Raw genomic sequence first — 25883 nt, 5'->3', positions numbered from 1 at the left:
TTTGAAAAAATGTCTTTGAAAAAGCAGCCTTTATTTAGATATAAAGGAGCAATAAAAATTGAACCAGATGTACAAAAACTAAAGAAGTTTGCCATGACCAGAACTGCCTTGCAAGAGTGACTGAAAGGAGTGTCAAAGAGAAAGAGACAAGGAACATTTTACTCTCAACAAGGTGAGACACAGGCAAACAGACCCAGAAACAGAAGCCAGAGAAATATGAGGTGAACTTAAACTATGAAAGGGGAGAAGAAGTGGATAGAGAATGTCCAAGCAAAGAGTGGTGAGACAAGAACAGTTTAAAACATATTCTTTTAGATGCATTTATATATAATGTATTGATATATAAATTATATACACTACTTAAAAATTTTTTTATATTTTCCCTTTTGTTGCCTTTGTTGTTTTTCATAGTTGTTGTGGTTATTGTTGTTGTTATTGATGTCATCGTTGTTTGATAGGATAGAGAGAAATGGAGAGAGGAGAGGAAGACAGAGAAGGGGAGAGAAAAATAGACACCTGCAGACCTGCTTCAGTGCCTATGAATCGACTCCCCTGCAGGTGGGGAGCCTGGAGCTCCAACCAGGATCCTTATGCCGGTCCTTGCGCTTTGTGCCACGTGTGCTTAACCCACTGCGCCACCACCCGACTCCCATATATAATACTTTTATGTCTAGCACATTTACATGCATACAGTTCTCTATGTCTTTTTAAATTGTGTCATTTTCTTTCTAGGATTTTTCAACCTCTCTTACATATTCTTTGCTTTTTTTCCCTCATCCTTCTTATGATATATAATACCTTGGATTTCTTTAACTTGATGTTTATGTCTAAGGACTCTTGTTGCTATAGCTTATATCTGTTATCAAGTAACCTGCATTTCTCTGAAAGACAACTACCAAGTGGTCTCACTCAGATGTGCATTATGAAGAACTGAAACACATGAACTTGTGAAAAAGTTAAAAAAAAAAAGCAGTCAAAAATATACTTGACTGTGCGAGCTGTGTGCATTTAAGTATTTAGCGTGTGGCAGCTATTTCAGAGGCACCAGACACAAGCCTTTCTTTTTAACTAACCTGATACATTGACTTTCTTTAACTTGGCATTTCCCCAAGTTCTTTGGTAGCCACAAACTTGTAAAGGTCACACACCTTCCATATATGTATATGTATGTGTATGTGTATGTGTATGTACATGTATATAATGTGTATGTGTATGTATATGTATGTATATAATGTGTATGTGTATGTATATATATGTATATATATTGCATGATACAAATATGATTCTTGGAAAGATTATTACTCTCTTCCCAAAAGAAGAATTTCCCTTTGTTCTGAACCTCCATCTGTCATCATTTAGCCAAGTCCTAAACTTCTGCATGTTCTTTAATCTCATCCTTCTTTGTGTTTAGAAAAACTTCCATTTTGTGTGGAATTTTGCCAAAGCACCTTTTCACTGTAATTAAACTACACTCACTTATTTGTATAATATCAAGCCGGTATGTTTTTCCTTTTTTTTAGGATGTTACTTTTATTTCCTTCTCTTTCTTTTTTTGCTTTATGTTAATTAATTAATTGATTAATTAATTTTTAATTTATTTATTGGGAAATTAATGTTTTACATTCAACAGTAAATACAATAGTTTGTACATGCATAAAATTTCCCAGTTTTCCATATAACAATATAATCCCCCACTAGGTCCTCTGTCATCCTTCTTGGATCTGTATTCTCCCCACCCACCCACCCATCCCAGAGTCTTTTACTTTGGTGCAATATGCCAATTCCAGTTCAGGTTCTACTTGTGTTTTCTTTTCTGATCTTGTTTTTCAACTTCTGCCTGAGAGTGAGATCATCCCATATTCATCCTTCTGTTTCTGACTTATTTCACTTAACATGAATTTTTCAAGGTCCATCCAAGATTGGCTGAAAACGGTGAATTCGCCATTTTTTTTTATAGCTGAGTAGTATTCCATTGTATAAAAATATGGAACCCTTCATGAATTTGCATGTCATCCTTTTGCAGGGGCCATGCTAATTCTTCTCTGTATTGTTCCAATTTTAGTATATGTACTGCTGAAGTAAGCACTATTTTAATTTATTTATAAAAAGGAAACATTGACAAAACCATAGGATTTTGTCAATACAACTCCATATAATTCCCACCACCAGAACTCCATATCCTACCCCCTCCCCTGATAGCTTGCCTAGTTTTTATCCCTCTGGGAGTATGGACCCCAGGTCATTGTGGGATGCAGAAGGTGGAAGGTCTGGCTTCTGGAATTGCTTCCCCACTGAACATGGGCATTGACAGGTTGATCCATATTCCCAGCCTGCCTCTCTCTTTCCCTAGTGGGGCAGGGTTCTGGGGAATCAGAGCTCCAGGTCACATTGGTGGGGGTTGTCCATCCAGGGAAGTATGGTTGGCATCATGCTAGCATCTGGAACCTGGTGGCTGAAAAGAGAGTTAACATATAAAGCCAAACAAGTTGTTGACTAATCATGAACCTAAAAGCTAGAGTAGTGCAGATGAAGAGTTGGGGAGGGGGGTCTCCGTTTTGTAGATAGCTAGTAGGCATATTTTACTTATATTCCAAAGGGCCTGTGGCTATTCTATTTTTTTTTTTTCCCTGAGCCTGAAATTTTATATGTAGGTGGATCCAAGTTATTGTCTGAGGAGATACTGTCATGGCTGGAAAAAGGACCAGAAAGCTGGGTCAGGGAAGAGAGTAGGTCCCAAATATGGGAAAGGTGTATACATATTGTTGACTGTAAACCTCATCGATTTGATGTGATCTGGGCCCTATATTCAGCTTAGGAGCCTATGTGACTTCTGCATCCCTGTAGGTCTGAGCTCACATTCTCTAGTTATGTGTAAGAATGTTCCAAGCTGCCCCAATATAAGGACCCATCTTCTTCAGGTGTAGCATAGAGTATGTTGTCCATCCTCCCTTCAGAGGATGGAACATTCTTTGCTGTTGTTGATACAAGTTGAGAGCAAGGTCCTATGGGTCCAAAGGGGTCTATTGTGTTGTTCCTGATAGAGATGACTGTCAACAATGGAGAGAGGGATTTATTTTAGGTCTAGGCCCACCCCTCTTTTTTTTTTTCCCCAGTGGGAACACTAGCTTGTGTTTAATACCTGAGATCCTGGGGGAAGAGCTTAAAGCAGTGCTGGTTTAGGCAGTATCATCAAATTCACTTGAATGTCTTGTCCAAGAGAATATGACCCAGTTTCATCTTACAATCTGTGTGTCCAGCTCTGTATGAGGCAATACGAGAATATAGGAGACACAAAATAAATAACAACTCCCTCCCCCTGTCTGTGTAGAAAATCCTGACTTCAGAGAAATTTGCTCCTTTGTGGAAACAAAGGCTGATACTATTCCTAGTCCCTTTATGGGTTGGTTGCAATTGCATGGCGATGTTCCTGAAATTTTTTCCATCAGTTTCACTGGGGTTGTCCTCTGAAGTAGATGTATTTGTTTATTTGTTTGTGGATAGGCAATACAATTGATAGCCTGACACTCAGTCCAGTGGTCACTGGTGACATGAGTTGTTGTGAGTAGCTCAGGGTCATCTCTTGCTGTCACCAGAGCTCTTTAGTGGACACTGGTGGCTTACTTCTCAGGTCATCTGTCAAGTGAGGTTTGTAGAGTTTTCATTCAGTCAAATGCCTTACATCTAGCTGTCCTCACAGACATTTGGGAGCAAACTGTTCCTAGGATCTAGAATAAATAAAGACTCAAGGGAAGAAAGTTCAGATGCCCCACGCGTTTGGGTCTGGAGTACACCTTTGCACAGCTTTGGTTGGGCACAGAATGAAATTGCAGGGACTCGAAGTTTTCACGGTAAACTTTTAGCTTCACCCTGCTATGTTTCCTCCCTTTGTGGTTAGCCACTTGGGAGGGGATTTCCGGAGATGCAGGCTCTGTAGTTTGTTTCCCAAAATATTTTGCATTGTTTGGGGTGAGAGAGCATGCTCCCTACTCTGCAACATCCAGGTCTCTGAGAGCCACTGGGCTTTGTCACCATCACTCCGTGAGCCCAACCTGTCCATTCTGCCTGTTACCCACTAGCCTCACTGTGGTCATCTTTAAGGGGACAATTGTATCTGCCAGCACTATGAACCCACTGCTCCTGGAGGCCATTTTTTGGTCCATTTTTATTGGATGGGACAGAAAGAAATTGAAAGAAGAGGAGAGGAGGGGGAGAGAGGGAGAGAGAAAGACAGACACCTGCAGACCTGCTTTGCTGCTTGTGAAACATCCCCCCTGCAGGTGGGGAGCTGGAGGGGCTCGAACCCGGATCCTTGTGTGAGTTCTTGCACATAGTACTATGTGCCCTTAACTGGGTCCAAGTTTAATTTATATTCCCCTTTCTGTCCTTGTCTTCCAAGTTTCACCTACGGTCTAAAATAAAGAATGATAAAGTTAGCCCCAGGGAGACTGCCCAATGGTGGTAGCACATGTGTGAGCTTCTGACACTACAGTAAAAATGCACAGCCGTGACCCTGAACTTGGGTTCACTGAGACAGAATCTCTAGGGGTGAAGGGTGGTGGAACCCCTGCAGCTGAAGCAGAGCCTGGGGTGAATCTGATGGACCATCACAATAACCTGCTGGAAAGATCAAAGGAAGAGCCAATAAAGTGAGATGGGAACTTCCTGTACTGTCTGTTTTCTCTCGTCAGTTTATATTGATATGGAGGGAAAAAGGAGGGACAGAGAGAGAGAGAGAGAGAGAGAATGTGTGTGTATATCTTAACCCTGCCTGGTGAAGGCAGAGAGAGCCTGAAATGGGGGAAATGGGACTGATAGAGAAGATCTTGGATATCACACTTTGAAAATGTCTGCTTTTCCTGTGGCTGGTGCTGTGTATGTTAAATCTTTCCATAATAGCTACAGTTGATTTAACATTTCACTGGGCTATTGCCATTCAGAAAGTTGTGATTATTGTTGTTTTTGTTACCAGAGTTTTGTAACTGTATAATTCTTCCACTGCTTCTTCTTCTTCTAGCGTTTGCCCTTCTTCCGTAGCCAGTCAACAGCGTCAGGTTGAGCCTGATGTAAAGTTTCGAGACCTCCTTTGAATCTGGAGAGGTGGCAGTTGTTGACTATGTGGGTCATAGTCTGTCTGTAGCCGCAGGGGCAGTTCGGGTCATGTCTGGCTCCCCAGCGATGGAACATAGCGGCGCACCGGCCATGGCCTGTTCGATAGCGAGTGAGGAGGGCCCAATCATAACGTGCTAGGTCAAAGCCGGGTTGACTCTTGCAGGGGTCTGTGATGAGGTGTTTGTTCTTTACCTCAGCTGACTGTCAACTCTGTTTCCAAGAGTCTGGAACAGAGAAGTTCAGTGTAGGCGTAGGGGACCAGATTGGGTGACGAGACGTCAAACGTTGGACAGGGTGGGCGAAGATATCCGCGTATATTGGCAGGTTTGATCGAGCGTAGATGTGAGAAATGAACTTAGATGATGCCGCATCCCGACGAATATCTGGCGGGGCGATGTTGCTAAGAACTGGCAGCCATGGAACCGGGGTGGAACGGATGGTTCCAGAAATTATCCTTCCACTACTGATTAACTTCTTTCCTCTTCTTCTTCCTCCTCCTTCTCCTCTTTCTTCTCTCTTTCTGTCTTTGACCAAAGTATTGCTCTAGGCTATGTATAAGTTGTACAGGGGATTGAAATTGGGAACTCCAGGATGCAAGTCCCATGCTCTACCACTGTGTATCTCTCCTCCCCAGTCAGTCAGTCTTGTGAGAACAATATACACCCCGGAGAAGACTATCAGCTCCATTCATTCATTCCAATCCAGGACCAATTATTATTGCCAGATGCTGGGGCTCCTGGATGAGCAGACATTTCTCAAAGCTTACAGCTGAGCTGGAGAGAAAGGGAACATATAAGAACACCAGCAGGTGGATGTTGGTATTTGTTTTCAAAGCTTTAGTGAGTAGTAGACCAGATTTCTATGTTAATGCTGGAAGAAAGAGGGAATGAAAGAAAGAAAAGAAGAGAGAAATAAAGAAAGAAAGGAGAGAAAGTCACTGTATTTCAGCTTTAGCACACGGGGAACAGTTACAATGGGAAGATCCATTGTGCTCACAGAATTTCAGGTATTTGGTTTTCAGTGAAAGGCACTGGCAAAAAGATAGATGTCAGTCAGTATAGAAAACAATATGCAGGGAGTCGGGCTGTAGTGCAGTGGGTTAAGCGCATGTGGCACTAAGCGCAAGGACTGTCGGAAGGATCCTGGTTCAAGCTCCCCGGCTCCCCACTTGCAGGGGAGTCGCTTCACAGGTGGTGAAGCAGGTCTGCAGGTGTCTATCTTTCTCTCCTCCTCTCTGTCTTCCTCTCCCCTCTCCAGTTCTTTCTGTCCTAGCCAACAGCAACGACATCAATAACTACAACAACAAAAGGCAACGAAAGGGAAAATAAATAAATGTAAAAAAAATTAAAAAACAACAATATGTGTCTTTGTCATGGGTTAAAAAAATGAGAGGTTTATTCATAAAAACCATCATGAAAGACAGAAAGCAAGAGGAAAAGTCTAGCTAAGAGAAATGCTAGAAGCCATGAGTTTTTCAGCTTTCTACCCAAGACACCAGACTTGAAGAGGTCAGGAAGAAGACCAGTCGGGAACCACGAAAGCAGGAGAACACCAAGTTGGAGAGGATCCCAAAAAGGACCCAAGATGCTCTAGGCCCTTGCTTACTTAGTCTCTCATGCCCACAATCCCTTGCGAGTTTGCTGAAGTCGATGGTATGCTCTATAGTAGTGCTGATGTCAGCTGTATGCTAATTACAATCCCAAAGTCCGTTATTCACACTGTGAGCTGTGTTCCAATAATTCCCCACTTCTAGTATAAACATGGACAAGATCCTCAGAGTCTGTATGAGTACAGGAGAATAAACAAATCTTCTGTGTTTCTAGGGTTCCCTCTGCAAACCCTGACTTTGCCCCCCAAAAGTGTGGTCACAATAGCTGCTGTGGGGAGGTAGTGTGAATCAAGGTTGACCTGGAGACAGGAAGTGCTAGGGTTCCATCCCTGAGGTGTGGGGGTGTCAGACAGAAAGAAATGGACTTATTGGGAGTTGGGCGGTTAAGTGCATGAAGCGCAAAGTGCAAGGACTGACACAAGGATCCCGGTTGGAGCTTCCGGTTCCCTAACTTCTCTCTATCTCCCCTCCTCTCTCGATTTCTCTCTGTCCAATCCAACAACAACAGCATCAGTGGCAATAATACAGTAACAATAGTGACAACAAGGGCAATAAAATGGGAAAAATGGCCTCCAGGAGCAGTGGATTCACAGTGCAGGCACCGAGCCCTAGCAATAACCCTGGAGGCAAAAAAAAAAAAAGCAATGGACTTATAAATTGGTGAAGCCTGATGAAAGGTCCTTTCCTACCCCATGTCATGCAGAAAAAGCCCAAACTGCACACAACTCATTAGTATGAAGGAAAAAAGTTCCAGTTTTTCAGATCCGAGGCCAGAATACTTCCTGTTGAGGTCAGACCTCTGCCTTTCTGGTGAAAGTGGTCTCTGTTGACACTAGTGGAGATAACGGAGGCCCAGAAAGCCAGGAACTGGATCTTTCCTGCCTGTCATGACTCCCCTCTCTACTTGTTGGAGACAGTGGACAGGGTGATAAGTCCAGAGTGGCATTTCTCTGCTTCCTGTGAGCTCCTCCACTTAAGAAAGAGAGATTCTGAATGATTTCCTTAAATTGTCCCCACCCCCCACAACAGACCAGACAATGCAAACCTAGTCGACTTGGGGTTCAGTGCCATTGACACTCATAAAGTCAGTAACTATGAGAGATGTTTGTCATAACTTACACAAAGGTTTACTGGCTGTGGCAGAATTACTGTCACACGTGCAGGTCAAGGTGGTTGGTTTTCACCTCAGAGTGAAGTTTTATTTTTGTCTTCAGCAAGACAGGTTGGGACAACTTAGGAGAAGGAGGGTCACACACTCAAGGGTGTAGTCCCTCCTGAGTCTCTTGTGGGGACAGCAAAGACAAGAGTTTACTGGATTGGCGAAAGAGCCCAAGACATGTGAATGTTTCCCACCAAGAAAGGGATCTAATAGCATGAATCTCAGATGAGGGTTCAGGGTTCAAGAGGAGAGAGAGCAGCTGGGTGTAGACTGTGCTCCACAAAACTGTGAGTTGGAGGGAAGCTCCTCTGTGAACTTTTGTTCTTGACAATAAGCTTCCATGTTTCCAGCTGATTTATCAACTGGGTAGGGCTCATCATGCCCCTTAATGGACTATGTAGCTATAAAAAACTAATGGTAAGCAGAGGAAATATGATATTTTGCCCACAGCCCTGGTTTAAGATCAGGGATGCTTTACCGTGCTTTAAAAATGAACGTTATTAATGCAGGGTCCTGGGTATTTATTTCTTTAAGGCTTCCAGCCAGCAATTAACAGGTAGGAGAGTGACCAGGAGCCTGTCCCCTGCCCTTTATGGAGTTCCTGAGAGAACACATTCCCTAGTCACCTGTCCATTTGCTGGAGAACAGGTTGCTGGGCCTGTCCCGTTGCATAAGGGAGCAACATAATAACATTGTCAGTCGGGCAAATGTCACATGAGGCGGCTGGTGATAATTCTTGTCTTAGATCTTTGGCTCTCTGGGTAGCTGTCACAAGGAATATCATGTTTTGGAGGATTTAGTCAGTTGGTATCTGCTTCTTGGGCTCCTGGGAATTGAGATCTAAAGTAATCAAAGTCACAGCTTTACCAGATAGGTTCGGCACTTTTTAACATGAAGGAGAATAAGTGTCAGATAAGAGGCATCTCAATTAAAAGGCAGGGATATTATCTTCATGTGCTGACGATATTGTCTTATTTGCGGAAAATCCTAAAGTCTTACATTACACACACACATGCACACACACATTCTGAACTCAGTATAGTTGTAGGATACAAAGTCAACATACAGAGATTAGTCAAGTCTCTATACAGAAGCAATGAATTATCCAAAAAATAAATTAAGAGGATAACTTCATCTGCAATAACGACAAAAAAGAATTAACTTCACCAAGAAGGTGAAAGGCTTACACACTTATACATCTATAAAATATTGATGAAAGTGTTAAAACAGACACTAATAAGTGGAAAGACGTCTCATAGTTGTGGATTAAAAGAACTAATATTGCTAGAACATACACACTACCCAAAGCAATTTGCTGATGCAATGCAATGTTTGTCAAAAATGCAAAGACTTCTTTTCTGCTTGATTGTGGAAGGTTAATGGTTTACAGTACAGTTACTAGCACATAAGCATGACCTCTCATCTCCCCATGAACCTTGACAGCTTGTTTGGAGGTTCTAGCAGGGGAGCGCAGCTACTCGTATACCCTTGACGGGAAGACGGTCCGTCTCTATTCAGGGAAGGCTGTCCTCTTTGACCAAGCGCACAGCTTTGGGAGGGACGCACATGGAGCGGTGAGGGAGGAAGGGGACACCCGCCTAGCCAGCCAGATCAGCCAAATCAGCCCTGGCGATCAATGGGGTGACAGATGCTGCAGCCAGATTGCCCTCACATCCTCATCTCCCCATGATAGGCATCTGCTAGACATCCCCCCCCCCAGCCTTGGGCCTTTTCTATCATCATGAACCAGGAACCTCCCTTATTATTATTATTATTTTTACATAGAAACACATGCACACACAAAATAGATCTATAACAACAAAATAGCTTAACCATTTTAAGACAGAATAGAGCCAGTACTATCACATGTTTTGATTCCTAACTACATTACAATGCTGTGATAATCAAAACTATGAGACTGCATAATAATAGGAACCACATAGGCCAATGGAACAGAATAAAGAGTCCAGAAAGCAAAACATGTACATATAGTTAAACATAACTCTTGATGAAGTTGCCAAGAATGGATCTACTTGCCCAACAATAATACCAGACCTTTAGTACTTCTTATAAATAAAATGTACTCAGCTGAATTACATTTTAACACAAGGCCTGAAACTGTAACACTCTTACAAGAAAACAGAGGGAGGAAGCTTCTGGACAATGTTCTTAGCAACCTTTTTTTTTTAAATCTGACACAAAAACACAAGCAAAAACCAAACTGAAAACAAAGCAAACCATAAGCAAGGGAAACTATATCAAACTGAAAAGCCCCACAACATGGGAAGCAGTCAACAGGATGAAAACTCAGTCTAGACGATGGAAGAGAATGGGTCTGGGCAGTGGCGCACCTGCGTGAGCACACAAGTTGCCATGTGCAAGGCCCTGCGTTTAAGCCCTGGTCCCCATCTGCAGCGGTAGAAGCATCACAAATGGTGAACTAGTTCTGTAGGTGTCTCTCTGTTCTTTTCTATCTCTCCCTTCCCTTTCCGTTTCTCTCTGTCTCTGTCCAATCAATCAGTCCACTGTAGAACACGGGACCTATAGTCAGCAGTGAGGTCTGGGTGCCTAGAATGTGTTAAGGCAGAACTAATGTTAAGTGTTCTGATAGTAGCAGAGACAGCAGTGGCAAAAAGGACAATGAAAGTTTTGGGAGGTGAGATATGTTTTCCTAAATATTTTACTATTTATTTATTTTGGAAGGCAGCTATACCACTAACACCTCCTATTTATTTATTTTGAATGGGGGTGGGGAATAGACACCAGAGCACTGCTCAGGTCTACCTTATGGTGGGGCTAGGAATGAACCCAAGACCTTAGTGTCTCAGGCATGAAAGTCTTTTGTAGAACCTTTGTGTTGTCTCTCCAGCCCACAAGGTGAGATATGTTTACCATTTGGATAAAACGTTTGTATACATGTGTCCAAACTCACTATACATATATTAATTATGTATAGTTTTTTGTATGTAATACAAAAATTATACCTTAATAAAACAGGAATAATTAAAAATGACAAAGAACAAATAAAATGGTTTTAAGGTTAGATGAGGCATCTATTAATTATTTATTATATATATATTGCATTTTTTGTCACCCAAAGTATTTCTATTTCTATTTTTTAATATTTATAAATTTTTATAGGACAGAGAGAAATTGAGAGAGGAGGGAGAGACAAAGAGGGAGAGAGAAAGAGAGACACCAGCAGCACTGCTTTACTACTCAATGAAGCTTTCCCCTTGGAGGTGGGGATGAAGGCCTTGAACTGCATCCTTGTGCACTGTAACATGTGCACTCAACCAGGTGTGCCACTACCTGGCCCGTGTTTATTCTGTTTCTTAAAAAATTTAAGAACATATAATTCACATAAAACAAAATGATCTCATTGTGAGTGTCCAATCCAATCTGACACTATTGGTTGTATGTGTAACTATGCACCCACTTTCATGATTCAATTGTAGAACATTCTTACAGTCCCAAAGCTTCCTGAAGTCCAGTTAATCTCGCCTCCTGACCCAACCTTTGAAAAAAGTCCTGCTGTTTTCATACATTTGCTTTCTTTTGTATATTTTTACATAGTTGGAATAATTCAATCTGTAGTATTTTGAATTTAGCTGCATTTAGTTAATATAATGTGTTTTTTAATTTTTTCCCAAGCTGTAGCATACATCAATTGCGTTTTCTTCCTTTACTATTGAATTAAATTCCACTGTATAACTGGAGATACCATAATCTGCTTCACCCAAATGACGGTGAAATATTGGTTTCCTATTTGGGCATGCAGATTGCCTTTGGACATGCGTTTTCTTTTTTCTTTTTTCTTATTATTATTTGTTTATTTACTCCCTTTTGTTGCCCTTGCTTTATTGTTGTAGTTATTGTTGTTGGATAGGAGAGAGAGAAATGGAGAGAGGAGGGGAAGACAGAGAGGAGGAGAGAAAGACAGACACCTACAGACCTGCTTCACTGCCTGTGAAGCGACTCCCCTGCAGGTGGGGAGCCAAGGGCTCGAACCGGGATCCTTACGCCCGTCCTTGCGCTTTGCGCCATGTAGTGTTTTCTTTTCTTATAGATACATTCCTAGGAGAGAAGTTACTGAGTCAGATAATAAAACAAGGTTTAATAAAAAAGCATTTGTTTGTTTAAGAGAGAAAGAGAACCAGAGCATCATTCCGGTACATGTGGGGCCAAAAGTAAATCTGAGGACTTTAGGCATTTAACTGCTGTGCTAGCTCCCAGGCCCAGTGTTTCTGTTTAGAGATATTACCAAACTGTTTTCATGTATTTATGTTATTTTTTCAAAACGGTTTTGACTATCCCAATTCCATTTTATTTCCATATAACTTTTATGATCAGCTTAGCAATTTCTCCAAAAGCCTTGCTAGGGTATTTATTTATTTTTATTATTGAATTACAAAATAACAGGGGTACAATTTCACACTGCTACCACCACCAGAGTTCAATGTCCCCATTCCCTCCATTGGAAACTGCAGAGATTCTCCCAAGGTCACAGATATGGGTTGACTGTTATTTCTATAACTATTTATCTATATATTATATCTCCCTATATATTTCTCATTTTTTTTTCTATGGTCCTGCCTTCTCTTCCATTTAAGTCACAGTTATACCTGGTACTACTTCAGAATATCTTTCCTTTTTTTCTCTTCTCTCTTTTGGACCTGATGGAATTGGGTTTCAGAGTCCTCTAGTCATCTTCCCCTAACATTTCTCTCCCTCTGGGAGTATGAACCAAAATTATTTTTGGGGTGCTGAAGGTAGGAGGTCTGGCTTCTGTAATTGCTTCCCTGTTGAACATGGGTGTTGACAGGTCGATCCATACTCCCCAGGCTAAGGGTTTTAAAAGGATTGTGTTGAAGGTGGACCAAGTTGGGTAGAATTGTTACCTTGACAATACTAAGTCTTTTATAAACTGATAGATGCTTCTCCTTTTATTTAATATTCTTTCATTTAAAAAAATTTCTAGTTTTTGTCATACAAGTAATTTTCTAAGTTTGTTTTAAGTATTTTATTCTCTTTGATGATATTATAAGTGGAATTGTTCTCATAAGTTTGGTTTTGAATAATTATTAGTTTAGAAACACAATGATATTTATCTATTGGTTCATCTCTTGGTTTTGTCAATTTTGTTGTCAGTTGTAGTGGTTTATCTATTGACTATTTGTGATTTGCTGTACACAGTATATTGTTACCTGTGAATGACATCTCATGAAAAACTGTAGAAATCTGCTGGGATGGAGGACATCATGAGGGTGCAGAGTTTTATTTATGAGAACATTTCTTTCTCTACTGCAGGGAACTATCTGTTGATTGAGTCAGCCTAGCTGGGTGACTGCCAGTCATTCATTAGAGAACACGAGGAACTGAATGAAGGTTGCCCATGTTTAGTCAGGTCATGCCCACTGAGAAGGGCACCACACAGAGGCCAAGGGTTGTGAAAACCCCCAGACCTGTGAACTGGAGAGAGAGAGAGAGAGAGAGAGAGAGAGAGAGAGAGAGAGAGATTGAGAGAGAGAGAGATTGAGAGAGAGAGAGAGAGAGAGATTAAGAGAGAGAGAGAGAGAGATTGAGAGAGAATACAAGCTGATTTCAAGTGCTGGGGCCTGAGCACTGGTGCCTTGAAGCAGGAGTGAGCTGCTCAGTTCCTGCTTGGCTCAAGGGTCCTAGCAGAAAATCTGATCTGCCCTGGCATGTGACTGGTGCCAAGCCTCAGCCAAGTATGTCTGCTGGGAAGGACATTTCTCAGCCTTACCACTCGACACAGACCTTCAAACACTGAGAACCTTCAGTGCCAAGAGGAATAAGAGAAGCAGATGACTCCCTTGTGTAGGGATCCGAGCCCACGTTGTGGGAGGCGAAAGTGGCTGGAGAGTCCACTGGTTTGCTGTGAATATGCAAGTTGGTTAGGAGCTTAGGAGCTCTGGAAAGGTCCATGAATCAGTCTGCAGGCACCTATTAATTCAAGAAGCCAAGAGGATACAACAGCCGGATGGCCTTTCAGACAGTGATGAAATGCCATCCACTTGCAGCCCTACTCCTTACATCAAAATCTCCACACAGATGAAGTTTTTATTTTTTCTTCTACTATTGGGGTGGGGGCGGGGAGAGAGAGAGAGAGAGAGAGAGAGAGAGAGAGAGCTAAAACGAGCTCTCTTCTATTCCAGATTATTCGGTTTGAAGCTAAAGAGCATTAGGTTTTCTTTCACTTTTCATCAGAAACACTTCCTTTTTAAATTTTTTTATTTGACATTATCAAGGGGATGTACACTGATGCTCTCCTTTGAGCCCATTCTTTGAGCAATCACTGAAAATTCAAAACAGGGTTCTGGCCTAGTCCAGTTTGATCCCCAGGACCCCTTTTTGGATGTGTTTCTATTTCTTCCCCTCAATCTAATTTTAAAACAGAAATTCTCTCTCTGTCTCTCTTTCCCTGTCTCTCACCTTATAGCCTTTGGGAAAAAATGTATATTTATTTGTTTTGGGTAGAGGCAGAAAGAAATTGAGAAGGAAGAAGGAAGGAGAGAGGGAGAGAGAACAGGAGAGACCAGCAGTACTATTTCACCATTTGTGAAGCTTCTCTCCACTACAGGTGGGAACCGGGGTCCTTGCACATTGTACCTGTGTGCTATTCTGGGTGTGCCTTTGCCCAGCCCCCTCATATATAGGCTTTTGGGAGTGGTAGAATCAAGCAAGCACAGAGCCTCAATGATAACCCTGGTGGTATAAACAAAACAAAACAAAACAAAACAAAAAAAAGAAAGAACCGTGAGATCTGGCTGGGCTAGTGGCTCTTTCTGTGGACTAGGACACAGACAGACAGAGTTTTCAGGTTCAAAACCTGTACTTCCCAGAAGATGGTCATTCGCTACGGTTAAAAAAAAAAGAAAAAAGAAAGAACCTAGAAATTCTGTGGCAGGCTAACAAGATGACTAATAAACAATACCGGAAAATCTATATTTATATTTATTATAGTATATTCAAATATGGCCACACATTTATGAAATTATGCCCAAATAGTATTTACAAAATTCTCTACTCCTTAAATTCATGTACTCAAGATGAACACTGGGAGTGAAGTGAGTTGAATCAAATTGTTTGTAAGGAACAAAAATGTTTCACAATGAGTGTCAGCCTTTCCACTGAAGAACCTTCAGCAACTGTTATTTCTACTCTCACACTTATCACCTTCATCTACTGCTGAAACCATCTTTTTTTTTTTTTCATCCTGATAGAAACAGAGAGGAATAGAGGGGGAGGGAGGGAGGGAGGGAGGGAGGGAGGGAGAGAGAGAGAGAGAGAGAGAGAGAGGACTGTTCTACCACCCATGCAGCTCCCCCCTGCAGGTAGGGAGTGGGGGCTTGACCCTGGGTCCTCAAGCAGGGCAACATCTGTGCTCTACTAGGTGCTGCCTCCCCCCACCCCCCTGGCAAGCACTTTTCTCTAGTGCTGAGCTGTTGGGACACTGATTGTCTTTTGGTTTCCTCCCATCCTCCAGCAGGTGATGACATTTCTTCATTTTTTTAAATCATTACACATTCCTCCTCTCTTCACTCTCAAGTTACAAGTTAGTTATCTTCTCTTATCTGGGCCTTCCCTTGGGGAGAGGATCCAACTAAACTGATAGACAGCCTTGATCACCAAGCTGCCACGCTTCCTGCCTCCAGCTGTTTTTCTTTTTTCCTTTCCTTTCCTTTCCTTTCCTTTCCTTTCCTTTCCTTTCCTTTCCTTTCCTTTCCTTTCCTTTCCTTTCCTTTCCTTTCCTTTTTTATTAGTGACTTAATAATTATTGACAAGATTGTGGGATAAGAGGGGGTATAGTTCCATACAATTCCCACCACCCAGAATTCTGTATCCCCTCCCCTCCATTAGAAGCCTCCCTATTATTTATCCCTCTGGGAGTATGGACCCAGGATCATTATTGGGTGCAGAAGGTGGGAGGTCTGGCTTCCGTAATTGGACATGGGCACTGACAGGTAGATTCATACCTCCAGCCTGTTTCTGTCTTTTCCCAGTGGGGCAGGGCCCTGGAGAGGTGGGGTTCTAGGACTCATTGGTGAGGTTGTCTGCTCAGGGAAGTCACACTGGCGTCCTGGTAGCATCTGCAACTTGGTGGCTGAAAAACATTAAGATATAAAGCAGGACAAATTGTTTAATAATCAGGAAACAAGAGGTTAGAATAAAGCAGATGGGATTTGGGGTCTTCATGTTGGAATACACTAGGAACTTTTCTTACAGGTCCCCAGGGAGAGTTGTCATTCTGGAGTCTATCCCCAATCTCTTTCCTCTTGTAAGAAGATAAAAACTGAGAATGATTAAACCCAACAATGTTTCTTATCAGTTCATCATTTTAGTAGACCTATTTTTTTGGTGTTATGAATAATTCCATTTCATCACAGTCTAGAAGTGTATACCTCATGCTGGGTAAACACGATTAGCCTTTGAGGACCGACTGGTTAATTCTGCCCCTTTCATTGTCCCCTGTCACTCCACGCTGCTAATTTTAGCTGTCTCCTTGAATCTCCTGAGAGGTTTCTGTCTTACACTGCCTGATTATAGGTGGGGGATATTAAAATACTTTTACAGATAGGCAAAGTGGTAACAGGAGGACACTTCTGGATCTTTTTCATGTTCTTTCTTGGATTTGGACAGAACTCAGTCAAAGGAGGACCTGTTTTGTGAACTCTTTAGCCAACAGGAATGATTCTTGACAAGTTGAAGGTACGGGGGCTGGGGTGATAGTTCTTTGGATTTCTTCTAATTGTCTAGTCAGATAGTGATTGTGAAAATAGGAAGTGTTTCTGTGTGTATGTATTTGTGTGTGAGAGAGAGAGGAAGAAGAGAGGGAGAAGAGAGAAGAGAGAAGCAGAGAGGAGAGAGAGAGGAAAGAGGGGAGAGAGAAGGATAGAGGAGAGAGAGAGAGGAAAAGAGGAGAGGAGAGAGAGGGAGAGAGAAGAGAGAGGGAGAGAGGAGAGAGAAGGAGAGAGGAGAGAGCAGGAGAGAGGAGAGGGGAGAGGGAGAAAGGAGAGATGGGAGAGAGAGAGGGAGAGAGAAGAGAGAGGGAGAGAGGAGTGAGAAGGAAAGAGGAGAGGGATAAAGGAGAGAGAAGGAGAGAGGAGAGGGAGAGGGGGAGTATAGGGAGAGAAGGGGGAGAGGAGAGAGTGAGAATGAGAGAGAAGAGGTAATGGGGAAGAAGAGGGAGAGGGAGAGGGAGAGAGAGAGGGAGAGGGAGAGGGAGAGGGAGAGGGAGAGGGAGAGGGAGAGGGAGAGGGAGAGGGAGAGGGAGAGGGAGAGGGAGAGGGAGAGGGAGAAGAGAAGAGAAGAGAAGAGAAGAGAAGAGAAGAGAAGAGAAGAGAAGAGAAGAGGGTGGATTCCACCTGTTGTGGCTTTGCTCTTCTCCCAGCTTCAGAGCCTGACTGTAACACCAGCTCAGAATGAACACACGTGACTCCTGTTTCTCCCCCTTCACCCCACTCCCCTGAGTTTCCTCTGTGAATTTCAAACACCCAATCTGCCCGCTACAACACTGTCCCTGCAGCCTTCATCACGTTACCAGGCCCCTCCATCTTGCTTCTCCAAGAGGCCAGTGGCTATAAACTTTGCACTAATGCTGCCTGGTCTCCCAGGGCTGGGTGACAGCTTGCCTGCGTTTCATCAGCTCTGGGGCTCCCTTTCACCTGGCCCCTTTGCCAGGGCCTCTCTGGCGGTGTCGCCCAGTGTCGCACCTCCTGCAGAAGCAGCCCTCAAGTTTCGTCACAGTGATGCTAAAATATCCCCTCCGGCTTCAGCAATGACTTAGTTCAGCCAAGGGCAGGGGAGACAAAAATTCTCTTCTTTTTTCCTTTTTCTTCTTCTTCCTCTACTATTTCCCTCTTAGGGAAGAGGGAGCCTTTTTGGAAGCAGACTCAGCCTGGCTTTGACCTGTTGGTGGACAAGACCCTGGACCTTGCATCTCCTCCCACTCCGGGGTCCCAGAAACAAGACTGGCTACTGTATGCCCCCCTACCACACAGTCTGGGGAGCTTGGGGAGCCCTCAGTCGAACCAACCCATGAATCACGGCCCCTGCACAGAAGGCGCTGGCAAGTGAGTACCTTGGTCTGGGTTTCTGTGCAAGGCGGTAGTTGTTTACAAGTTCTAGGTGACAAAACAGGGTGTTTCCATGTGAAATAGACAAGGTGAAGACAGCAAGAGCCAGACAGCTGATTTGGGGTCGAAAGGCACTTGATTTGTGACAGGGCTCTTGTTGTAAGTTTAGGACCATTTCTGATTGCTTTATTGAAATTGGGACTTTTTTTTTTTTAAGTTTTTGTTTTTGTTGGCTTGCTGCCTTGACAGAGTAACAGAAATATAAGGTGACTGAAAAGAGAGTTAACATACAACTCTCTTTTCAGTCACCAGGTTCCAGATGCCATCAGGATGCCGGCCAGGCTTCCTTGGACTGAAGACCCCACCAATGTGTCCTGGAGCTCCGCTTCCCCAGAGACCCACCCTACTAGGGAAAGAGAGAGGCAGACTGGGAGTATGGACCGACCAGTCAACGCCCATGTTCAGCAGGGAAGCAATTAAGAAGCCAGACCTTCTACCTTCTGCAACCCACAATGACTCTGGGTCCATGCTCCCCGAGGGATGGAGAATGGGAAAGCTATCAGGGGAGGGGGTGGGATATGGAGATTGGGTGGTGGGAATTGTGTGGAGTTATACTCCTACCCTATGGATTTGTTAATTTATCCTTTCTTAAAAAAAAAAAAAAAAAGAAATATAGGGTAACCCAAAGGCTTTGTAAAAGGACAGGAATAACTGAGGGGACTTTGGGGCTTGGACCCCACGTATTTTTGCTAGATGTCTGAGTATTTTAGTTCAAGATTTTTTCCTTTGACTTGCATTAGCTGAGTGGTTGAAACATCTGTCTGACTGTCTCTGTCTCTTTCTTGTCATTCTGGGTACTTCACTTTTTTCTAGGTCCACTTTTTCAGGGAGGGAGAGAGAGACAAAGACAGAGAGATGGAGAGACACCACAGCACTGAAGCTTCCCCCAGTGCAGGTGAAGATCCCCTGGAGGTGAACCTGGGTCACATCTGTGGCAAAGCAGGCACCCTCTCCAGTGAGCTATCTCACTGCTTCACAGCCTCACCTTCTAAGCAGACAAAGCTGTGTTCTGTCTGCTCACAGGAATGCGGGCAGGCATTTCCAAATGGGCTGAAGCTGACGTTCATGAAATAGGCTCACTTCCCTTTCATTCCTAGTGGTGGAAGATCTACCTTCTTGATACCTTCTCAAGGTCTAGTACAGTCTTGGTAACTATAGGCATGGTGTCAGACTTGAGTTACCATATAGATTTTTCTTTTTTAACGGAGGGCAGGGACTAGAGAGAGAGTGTGCACTAGGTTGGGTCTTGATGTACAGCCTGGGCTTGAACCCTGATTCACATAAAGTGCCACATCACCAGGGGCAACTCTGGTGCTTTGGTCTCTCCCCCTCTCTTTCTTGTTCTCTCTCTCTCTCTCTCTCTCTCTCTCTCCCTCTCTCTCTCTCTCTCTCTCTCTCTCTCATCTCTATCTGAATGAAAATGTTGGCCCAGGAGCAGGAAACTTTTGCCCACAAAAGGCCCTGACTCTACAAAAAAGAAAATATGTCAAGAAATCACTAACAACTTTATTAAAAAATAGCTCCACTTCCATAGTACAATTTAAAAAAATATTGATTAATCGAATAGCGGCAGAAATCAAGAGGGAAGAGAGAGGTAGAGAGGGGGCAAGATAGGGAGACACCCAACAAGACTGCTTCACCATGTAGCTTTCCCCCTGCAGGTGGGGACTGGGGACTGGAACCCAGGTCCTTGTGCATGATGACATATGCGCTCAACCAGGTGCGCCATTGCCCTTGCCATTTGACATCTGAACTTACAGAACACGGCTTGAGAGTGTCTATTTCAGGCACCTGGCAGCTATTTAAAAATAGACAAAAGTAAGAACAGTATCTCGAGCTGCTTCGGGTCTGATTATTTCCCTGACACGGCCTCCCTTCCCCCTGGGAAAGGCAGGCTCATTCCTGAAGATGAAGGAGCCAGGAAGCCAGTGCGTGATGGCATGCTAGCTGCCGGCAAAGGGAACTAGCCTCTTTTCTGTGAGGGTTCTCAGAATTGCTCATGAGTTAAACTTTTGAATGGATGAAGCCTATCTTAAAAGACAAGGATGGGGCTGGCTAGATAGCTCGCTTGACTAGTGCGGTGATTTGCCATGTATTCAGCCCAGATCTGAGCCTGACCCTTACTGCACTGAGGAAGCTTTGATGCTTTCTCTTTGTCTTTCTCTTTGAAAAAGTCAGCCCCCTTCTGGTGAGCTCTAGAGATGACCAAAAAAAAAAAAAAAAAAAAGAAAAGAAAAGGGTTTAAAATGAACTAAATGTAATAGAGTCCCCAAATTATCCTGCCTCTTTGAATTTTCCTGAACATTCCATCACTATTTGGAAGAGATTTTTTTTAAGTATTTTATTTATTTTTGAGAGAGAAACACCAAAGCACTGCTTAGCTCTGGCTTATGGTGTTGCGGGGGATTGAACCTGGGACTTCAGAGCCTCAGGCATGACAGTCTCTTTGCATAACCACTATGCTATCTACCTGGAAAAGATTTTAGTGTAGCGTGGAATTCCCATTTCCATCGCTTATGGATTCCTCTTCCACCTCCCAACAGAATTCAGAATCCCCCCCTTTTTTGTTAATATTATAATACCAGGGATTCACATTTGTAGGATTTCAGTGCTCTCAGATCAACATTTTTGTTCCTTTTAAATTTCAGACAGAGAGGGAGAGACACCACAGCACTGGACCTTCCTTTGGTGCCATGGCACCTCCATGTGGGTTTGAACAGGGTTTGAACCTGGGACACATACACTGCAGGACACATGCCACATTGTAAGGTGAGTTATCTTCTGTGCCCCAACTTAATTCAATTTTTTTTACTGCTACCAGCGTTATTGCTGGGGCTCAGTGCCAGCAGTACAGTCCACAGCACCTGGCAGCCATTTTTTTTTTCTATTTTATCTGATGGGATAGAGAGAAATTGAGAGGGAAGTGGGAGACTAAGATGGAGAGAGACACCTGTAGACTTGCTTCACTGCTCATAAAATGTCACTTCTGCTAGGGGAGACCAGAGGCTTGAACCTGGGTCCTTGAGCATTGTAGTGTGTGCACTCCATCAAGTACACCACTGCCTGGCCTCAACTTAATTCACTTTTAACAGCCTGTCCCCGCCCCCCCCCCCCCACTTATATGTGGATATCAGTCCAAACAAAGAGGTGGGATCTCGTATTCTGGGTGAAGGCATAGCGGGTGGGCTTCAAGAATAGAGCTCAGGCTCTGGGGCCAGAATGTCAGCCTTTCATCCTTCCAGCATCCTCATCTATAAGACAAAGACAGCAGCAGCAGCTTTGTCTGGGTCAGTAGGGAATCAGATTGAATAAGCCTAACTTATTTTCTTAGTTTCTACCACACTGTAGTTTTTCCTACACTAGTTCAGTGCTTATTTCCTGCCCCCACCCTCGCCCACAAAACTTTAGCATAAATTTCTTTTCTTTGTGGAACTAGAGCCTTGTGCATGCATGATTCTGCTGCCAAGGTTTTATAGAGAGAGGGAGAGAGAGAAAGGGTGGGATGGAGAGAGAGAGAGAGAGAGATTGAATTTCTACCCGTGCTGTGGCATTCCTATGTGGTATTGGGACTTGAACCTAGGTCATGCTCATGATAAGGCATAAGCCCTATGTGATGTGCTAGCTCTCTGGCTCCTGAAACTTCCGACTGCTCATGGCTCAGTGCCAGGGAATGGACTCTGCATCTCTGTTATAGCCCTGGCTGTCTTTGCTGAGAGTCCTGGCTCCTGTGCAGGCCCACCATAGCACCTTGGCAAGATTTTGGCTTGTACTGTAGCTAGGCTCCTAAGGAGGTCTGCTGTTCTGGATTTCGCTCCACCCAGAGGGAAGCCTGGGCTTGCAAAAGTGTGAAGAAACTTAAGAGCGGGGGCCAGGTGGTGGTACACTCAGTTGAGCTCACATGCTGCCAAGTGCAAGGATCTGGGTTCAAACCCTCGATTGCCACCTGCAGGAGAAGCTTCATGAGCAGTGGAACAGGCCTGCAGGTGTCTCTCTTCCCCACACCTTCTCTATCCCCCTCTTTCCTTTCAATTTCTCTTTGTCATATCAAATCAAAAGAAAGGAAAAATAGGAAACAATGCCCACAGGGTGTGGTGGTTTTATTCCGGTGGCACTGAATCCCAGAAAAACCTCTGGTGACAATAAAAATAGAAGAAAACAAAAAGAAGAAGGGGTGGAGAAGGAGGGAAGAAGGAGGAAGAGAAGGAAAAGAAGAGGAAGGAGAAGGAGAAGTGAAAGATGAGGTGAAGCAGGAGAACAGAAACTAGAAGAGGAGAAATAGAGAGGATGATGGGGAAGAAGAAGGAGGAGAAAGAGGAGAAGGAGAAATAGGAGGAGGAGGAGGAGAAGAAGAAACAACAGCAATAATTTCGGAGAAAATGTTCAAAGCCCTTCATGGGGTGTCTGCAGGTGTACCCCACAGTCCAAACAGATGAAACCCACCAGCGGCTTCAGACACAGCTCAAACAACCCTCAGTTCTGGATAGGTCACTCTGGGTACTCAGTGCCTGCCCTGCTTATCACTCCCAGCATTAAGCTGCTCCCAGAATCACACAAGACGGCTCACCTGGACCCTCACTTGGTCCTCTGCTATTAGGTCACTAGGCTCAGTTCTGCCTCCGCCACTACTTTGACACCGGCCTCTAGTCTGGTGGCTCTCAGATGCTAAAGTGAAACAGAATCTAGAAGCTCGTGAAAACACAGGTTTCTGGGCCCCACCCCAAGTTTCTGATGCTGCAGGTCTCCAGAATTTGTGTTTGTGGCTAGTTTCCAGGCAATGCTGATGGTGTGACTTAGTGACCACAGTCTGAGAATGGCTCATCTCTTGGGCTTGGAGGAAGCCTGGTTGTGCTTATGAGTCTCAGTCCATTTCTTGCCTGTTTCCCAGAGGTGCTGAGGGCCAAGGCACAGTACCCTCCAGCTGTGGAGGACTCAAAAGCTGATGAATCAGTGTACTGAGCATGTCTGTGGAGGGTACTTTGAGGTGGTTGACCTTGTGTTTGGGAGGTACTGTTTCCCCCTATTCTTTTCTTCCTTTAACATTTTTATTAGTGATTTCAGTCTTCAACAAAATCATAAGATTTCTAGAGTATTTTCACACCTGCACTTAGTGCGTGTATGTCAGTAGACCCCTCACCAAAGTTCTGTGCCAATGTCACTATAGCTCTCATCAAGTCAGAGAAGCAGTTAAATTCCATTTTTCTCCTCCTTCCTTCCTTTCTCTTTCTTTCTTTTTTTCTTCCTCCTTCTTTTTCTTCTTCTTTTGCATGTTCTTTAGACATCCATATTGCACAGGAGTGGATCCTCATGGCAGTTGCCTTTCATTTCTTTACTTATTTCATGAAACAACTTCCGTCCATTTTGTTTCATATAATATGATCTCATCTCCCCCTTTTAATTTTTTTCAATTGATTTTTACTGCTACCAGAGCTATCACTGGGGCTTGCTGCTTGTGTGACAATTCATTGCTTCTGGTGAAGACTCTTCTTTTCTCTTTCTTTTCTTCTTTCTTATAAGTACAGAGAAATATTGAGAGGGAATGGGAGAGGTAGGGAGAAAAAAAACAGAAAGAGAGACACCTGCAGCACTGCTTCACCACTTGTGGGAACTGGACTTGAATCCGGGTCCTCATGCATGGTAGTGCATGTGCTCTACTGGGTATGGCGCTGCCCAGCCCTCTATCTTATCCTTTCTGATTGCAGAGTAGAACAGAGTAGTGTGTCCTCTAACTTCTTGATCCAGTCATGTATCACTGGGCATTTATGTTATTTCTACACTTTAGCTATTCTAAGAGAGCAGCTAGGAACACAGAGGTGCGTATTCCCTTTCAGAGTAGTCCTTCCAGACATAAGAATACACGTTCCACATCACTTATTCTTAGAGAAATACAAATTAAAATAACGATGAGATAGCACCTTACATCTGTGAGAGTGGCTTACGTTCATAGAACAGGAAATGACAAGTGTTGGCAAAGATGTGGAGAAAAAAGGACTTTGCTACACTCCTGCTGGAAGTGCAGACTGGTACAGCCCCTATGAAAAACAGATGGGAGAGTCCTAAAATAAATAAACATGGAAGAATTTCAGGATCCAGCAATACCACTCTCGGACTGCTTTATTTGTTTTTACATTTTATTGAGGTGTTAATGGTTTGCAGTCTAGTTACCACCTGGGCACAACTTCTCATCTCCCTGGGATAGGTGTCTGCCAAACACTCTCACTCCTGAAATAGGCCACCAGCTGGGGACTTTGGGGCCTGGGGCTTTTTTTTTTTTTTTTTTTTTTTTCTAGCTCAACTGAAGAGCTGAGAAAGCTGTCAAGAATTAGTGCTGGAGCTGGGGGTTTGGAAACTGGTAGATGAAGAACAGAGTTGGGAAGTGGTCTTTCTGTGTAAATAAAACAAAATGAAGACAAACCACAAAGGACAGAAAGAGAAGGGATCAAAGGAAAATGAGGAAACTGTTTCACTAAACTATGCTGTCCACAATTGTCTCCAGATCTTTGTTGAGAATCACCTTTGTATTAAGCTAACTGACCTTGAATCTTTTGTTCTTGTCTTTTATTGGGTGAAAGCACATCTGACATAGAGATAAGAAGTGATGGTCCACTGGCAGGAATTCCAGGCACCACTGGCCAGGAAGGAAAAGGTGTGTATCCTTTAGTATGATTTCCAGAAGAAACACACAAAAGCCAACTCAAACTTGCTTAAACAACAGTGGGATGATTGTACACACAACTGAAAAATGGTGCTGTCTGGTCAGGCCCTGGGTTCTGATTCTGTGCATTTCTGGAGAGTCTGTGCCTCTCTCTGCTTTTGTTTTTACTTCAGGTTGGTCTCATAGTCACAAAGGGTTGTCAAACTCCCATGTGATAGCATGGTGTCCACATGCTTTCCTTTTCTTATTTCAGGCACAGAGTGAAAGACCTCAGAGCTTTGCACTGGTTGGATCACCATTGAGTTACTTTCTGGAGAGTGCCTAATAATGATTGGCTTCTTCTTTGGGTATGAACCAATTGCTGGCCAAGAGCCAAGAGTGTAGATCAGTCAGAGCTCACAGAACTGGATGAGCCCTGAAATGGGAGTCTTGAGTGATGGAAGGGGACTTAGGGGAATAAGCAAAATGGCTGCCTCAAGATGTTTTGCAGATGTTGGAGGATGGTCTCTTAAGTTGTACTGTGTCTTCCCTAAGGTTAAACAAGGGCAGCATTAATATTTTGTGTTATTTAAAGATATATTTAATTATTATTAATGAGAGGGAGAGAGAGAATATTCAGTGGCAGAGATTGAACCTGGAACTCAGGCTTGCAATGTTCTACTCACTATGCCACCTTCTAGTCACTGTGTTCATATTAAGGGCATGACATCATCTCCCCAGCCCATGCTGACCTAAGATCTATGGCCACCTTTGTGAGATCCATAAGTTGTCACCTGTTTATCCCAATTAAAAAGCAAACAGTTTCCAGAGAGTGATAACTGGAGGACATCAGAATCCAGGGAGAGAGAATATGGAGGAAAAGAGGAAAGAGGGGTGTCATCACACATGCATTCTTTTTTTCCCCCTGTCCGCTTGACTGTGTATTTATTTTCATATATATATTACAGAATTAGATGTTGACAGGGGTTTGAACCCATACCATTCCCACCACCAGAGTTCTGAATCATCACTCTCCCCACTGCAATCTACCACAGTTCCCCTAAAGTTGTGGACATGGGCCAACCATCTTCTCTACAGCTATCTGTCCACATTTCTACATAGTTGCCCCTTCTTTTTCTGATTCAATCCTCTCTTCTCCTCTAAGGCACTCATGATATCAAAGCTACCTCTATATGTCCCTCTCCTTTTCCTTCT

At 43.4% G+C, this 25883-nt stretch overlaps 1 protein-coding gene and 1 non-coding gene across 2 annotated transcripts in view; one reads left to right on the top strand and one right to left on the bottom strand.

Annotated features, from left to right (window-relative positions):
* Positions 1 to 1978: 1978 nt before the first annotated feature.
* On the bottom strand, positions 1979 to 2086 carry LOC132533213 (U6 spliceosomal RNA). Its single transcript, XR_009545120.1, has one exon. It is a non-coding gene; the product is annotated as a U6 spliceosomal RNA (small nuclear RNA).
* Positions 2087 to 17223: 15137 nt separating this feature from the next.
* Positions 17224 to 25883, top strand: part of ALPK2 (alpha kinase 2) — a 149761-nt gene continuing 141101 nt past the window's right edge. Inside the window, exons 1-2 of the mRNA XM_060173943.1 lie at positions 17224 to 17974; positions 24607 to 24680. The gene's annotated coding sequence lies outside the window, so the exon portion shown is untranslated. The remainder of the gene's footprint in view (positions 17975 to 24606; positions 24681 to 25883) is intronic.

This window comes from Erinaceus europaeus, chromosome 15, assembly GCF_950295315.1.
Source record: "Erinaceus europaeus chromosome 15, mEriEur2.1, whole genome shotgun sequence".
Taxonomy (NCBI): Eukaryota; Metazoa; Chordata; class Mammalia; order Eulipotyphla; family Erinaceidae; genus Erinaceus; species Erinaceus europaeus.
This window is presented reverse-complemented; position numbering and strand designations above follow the sequence as displayed.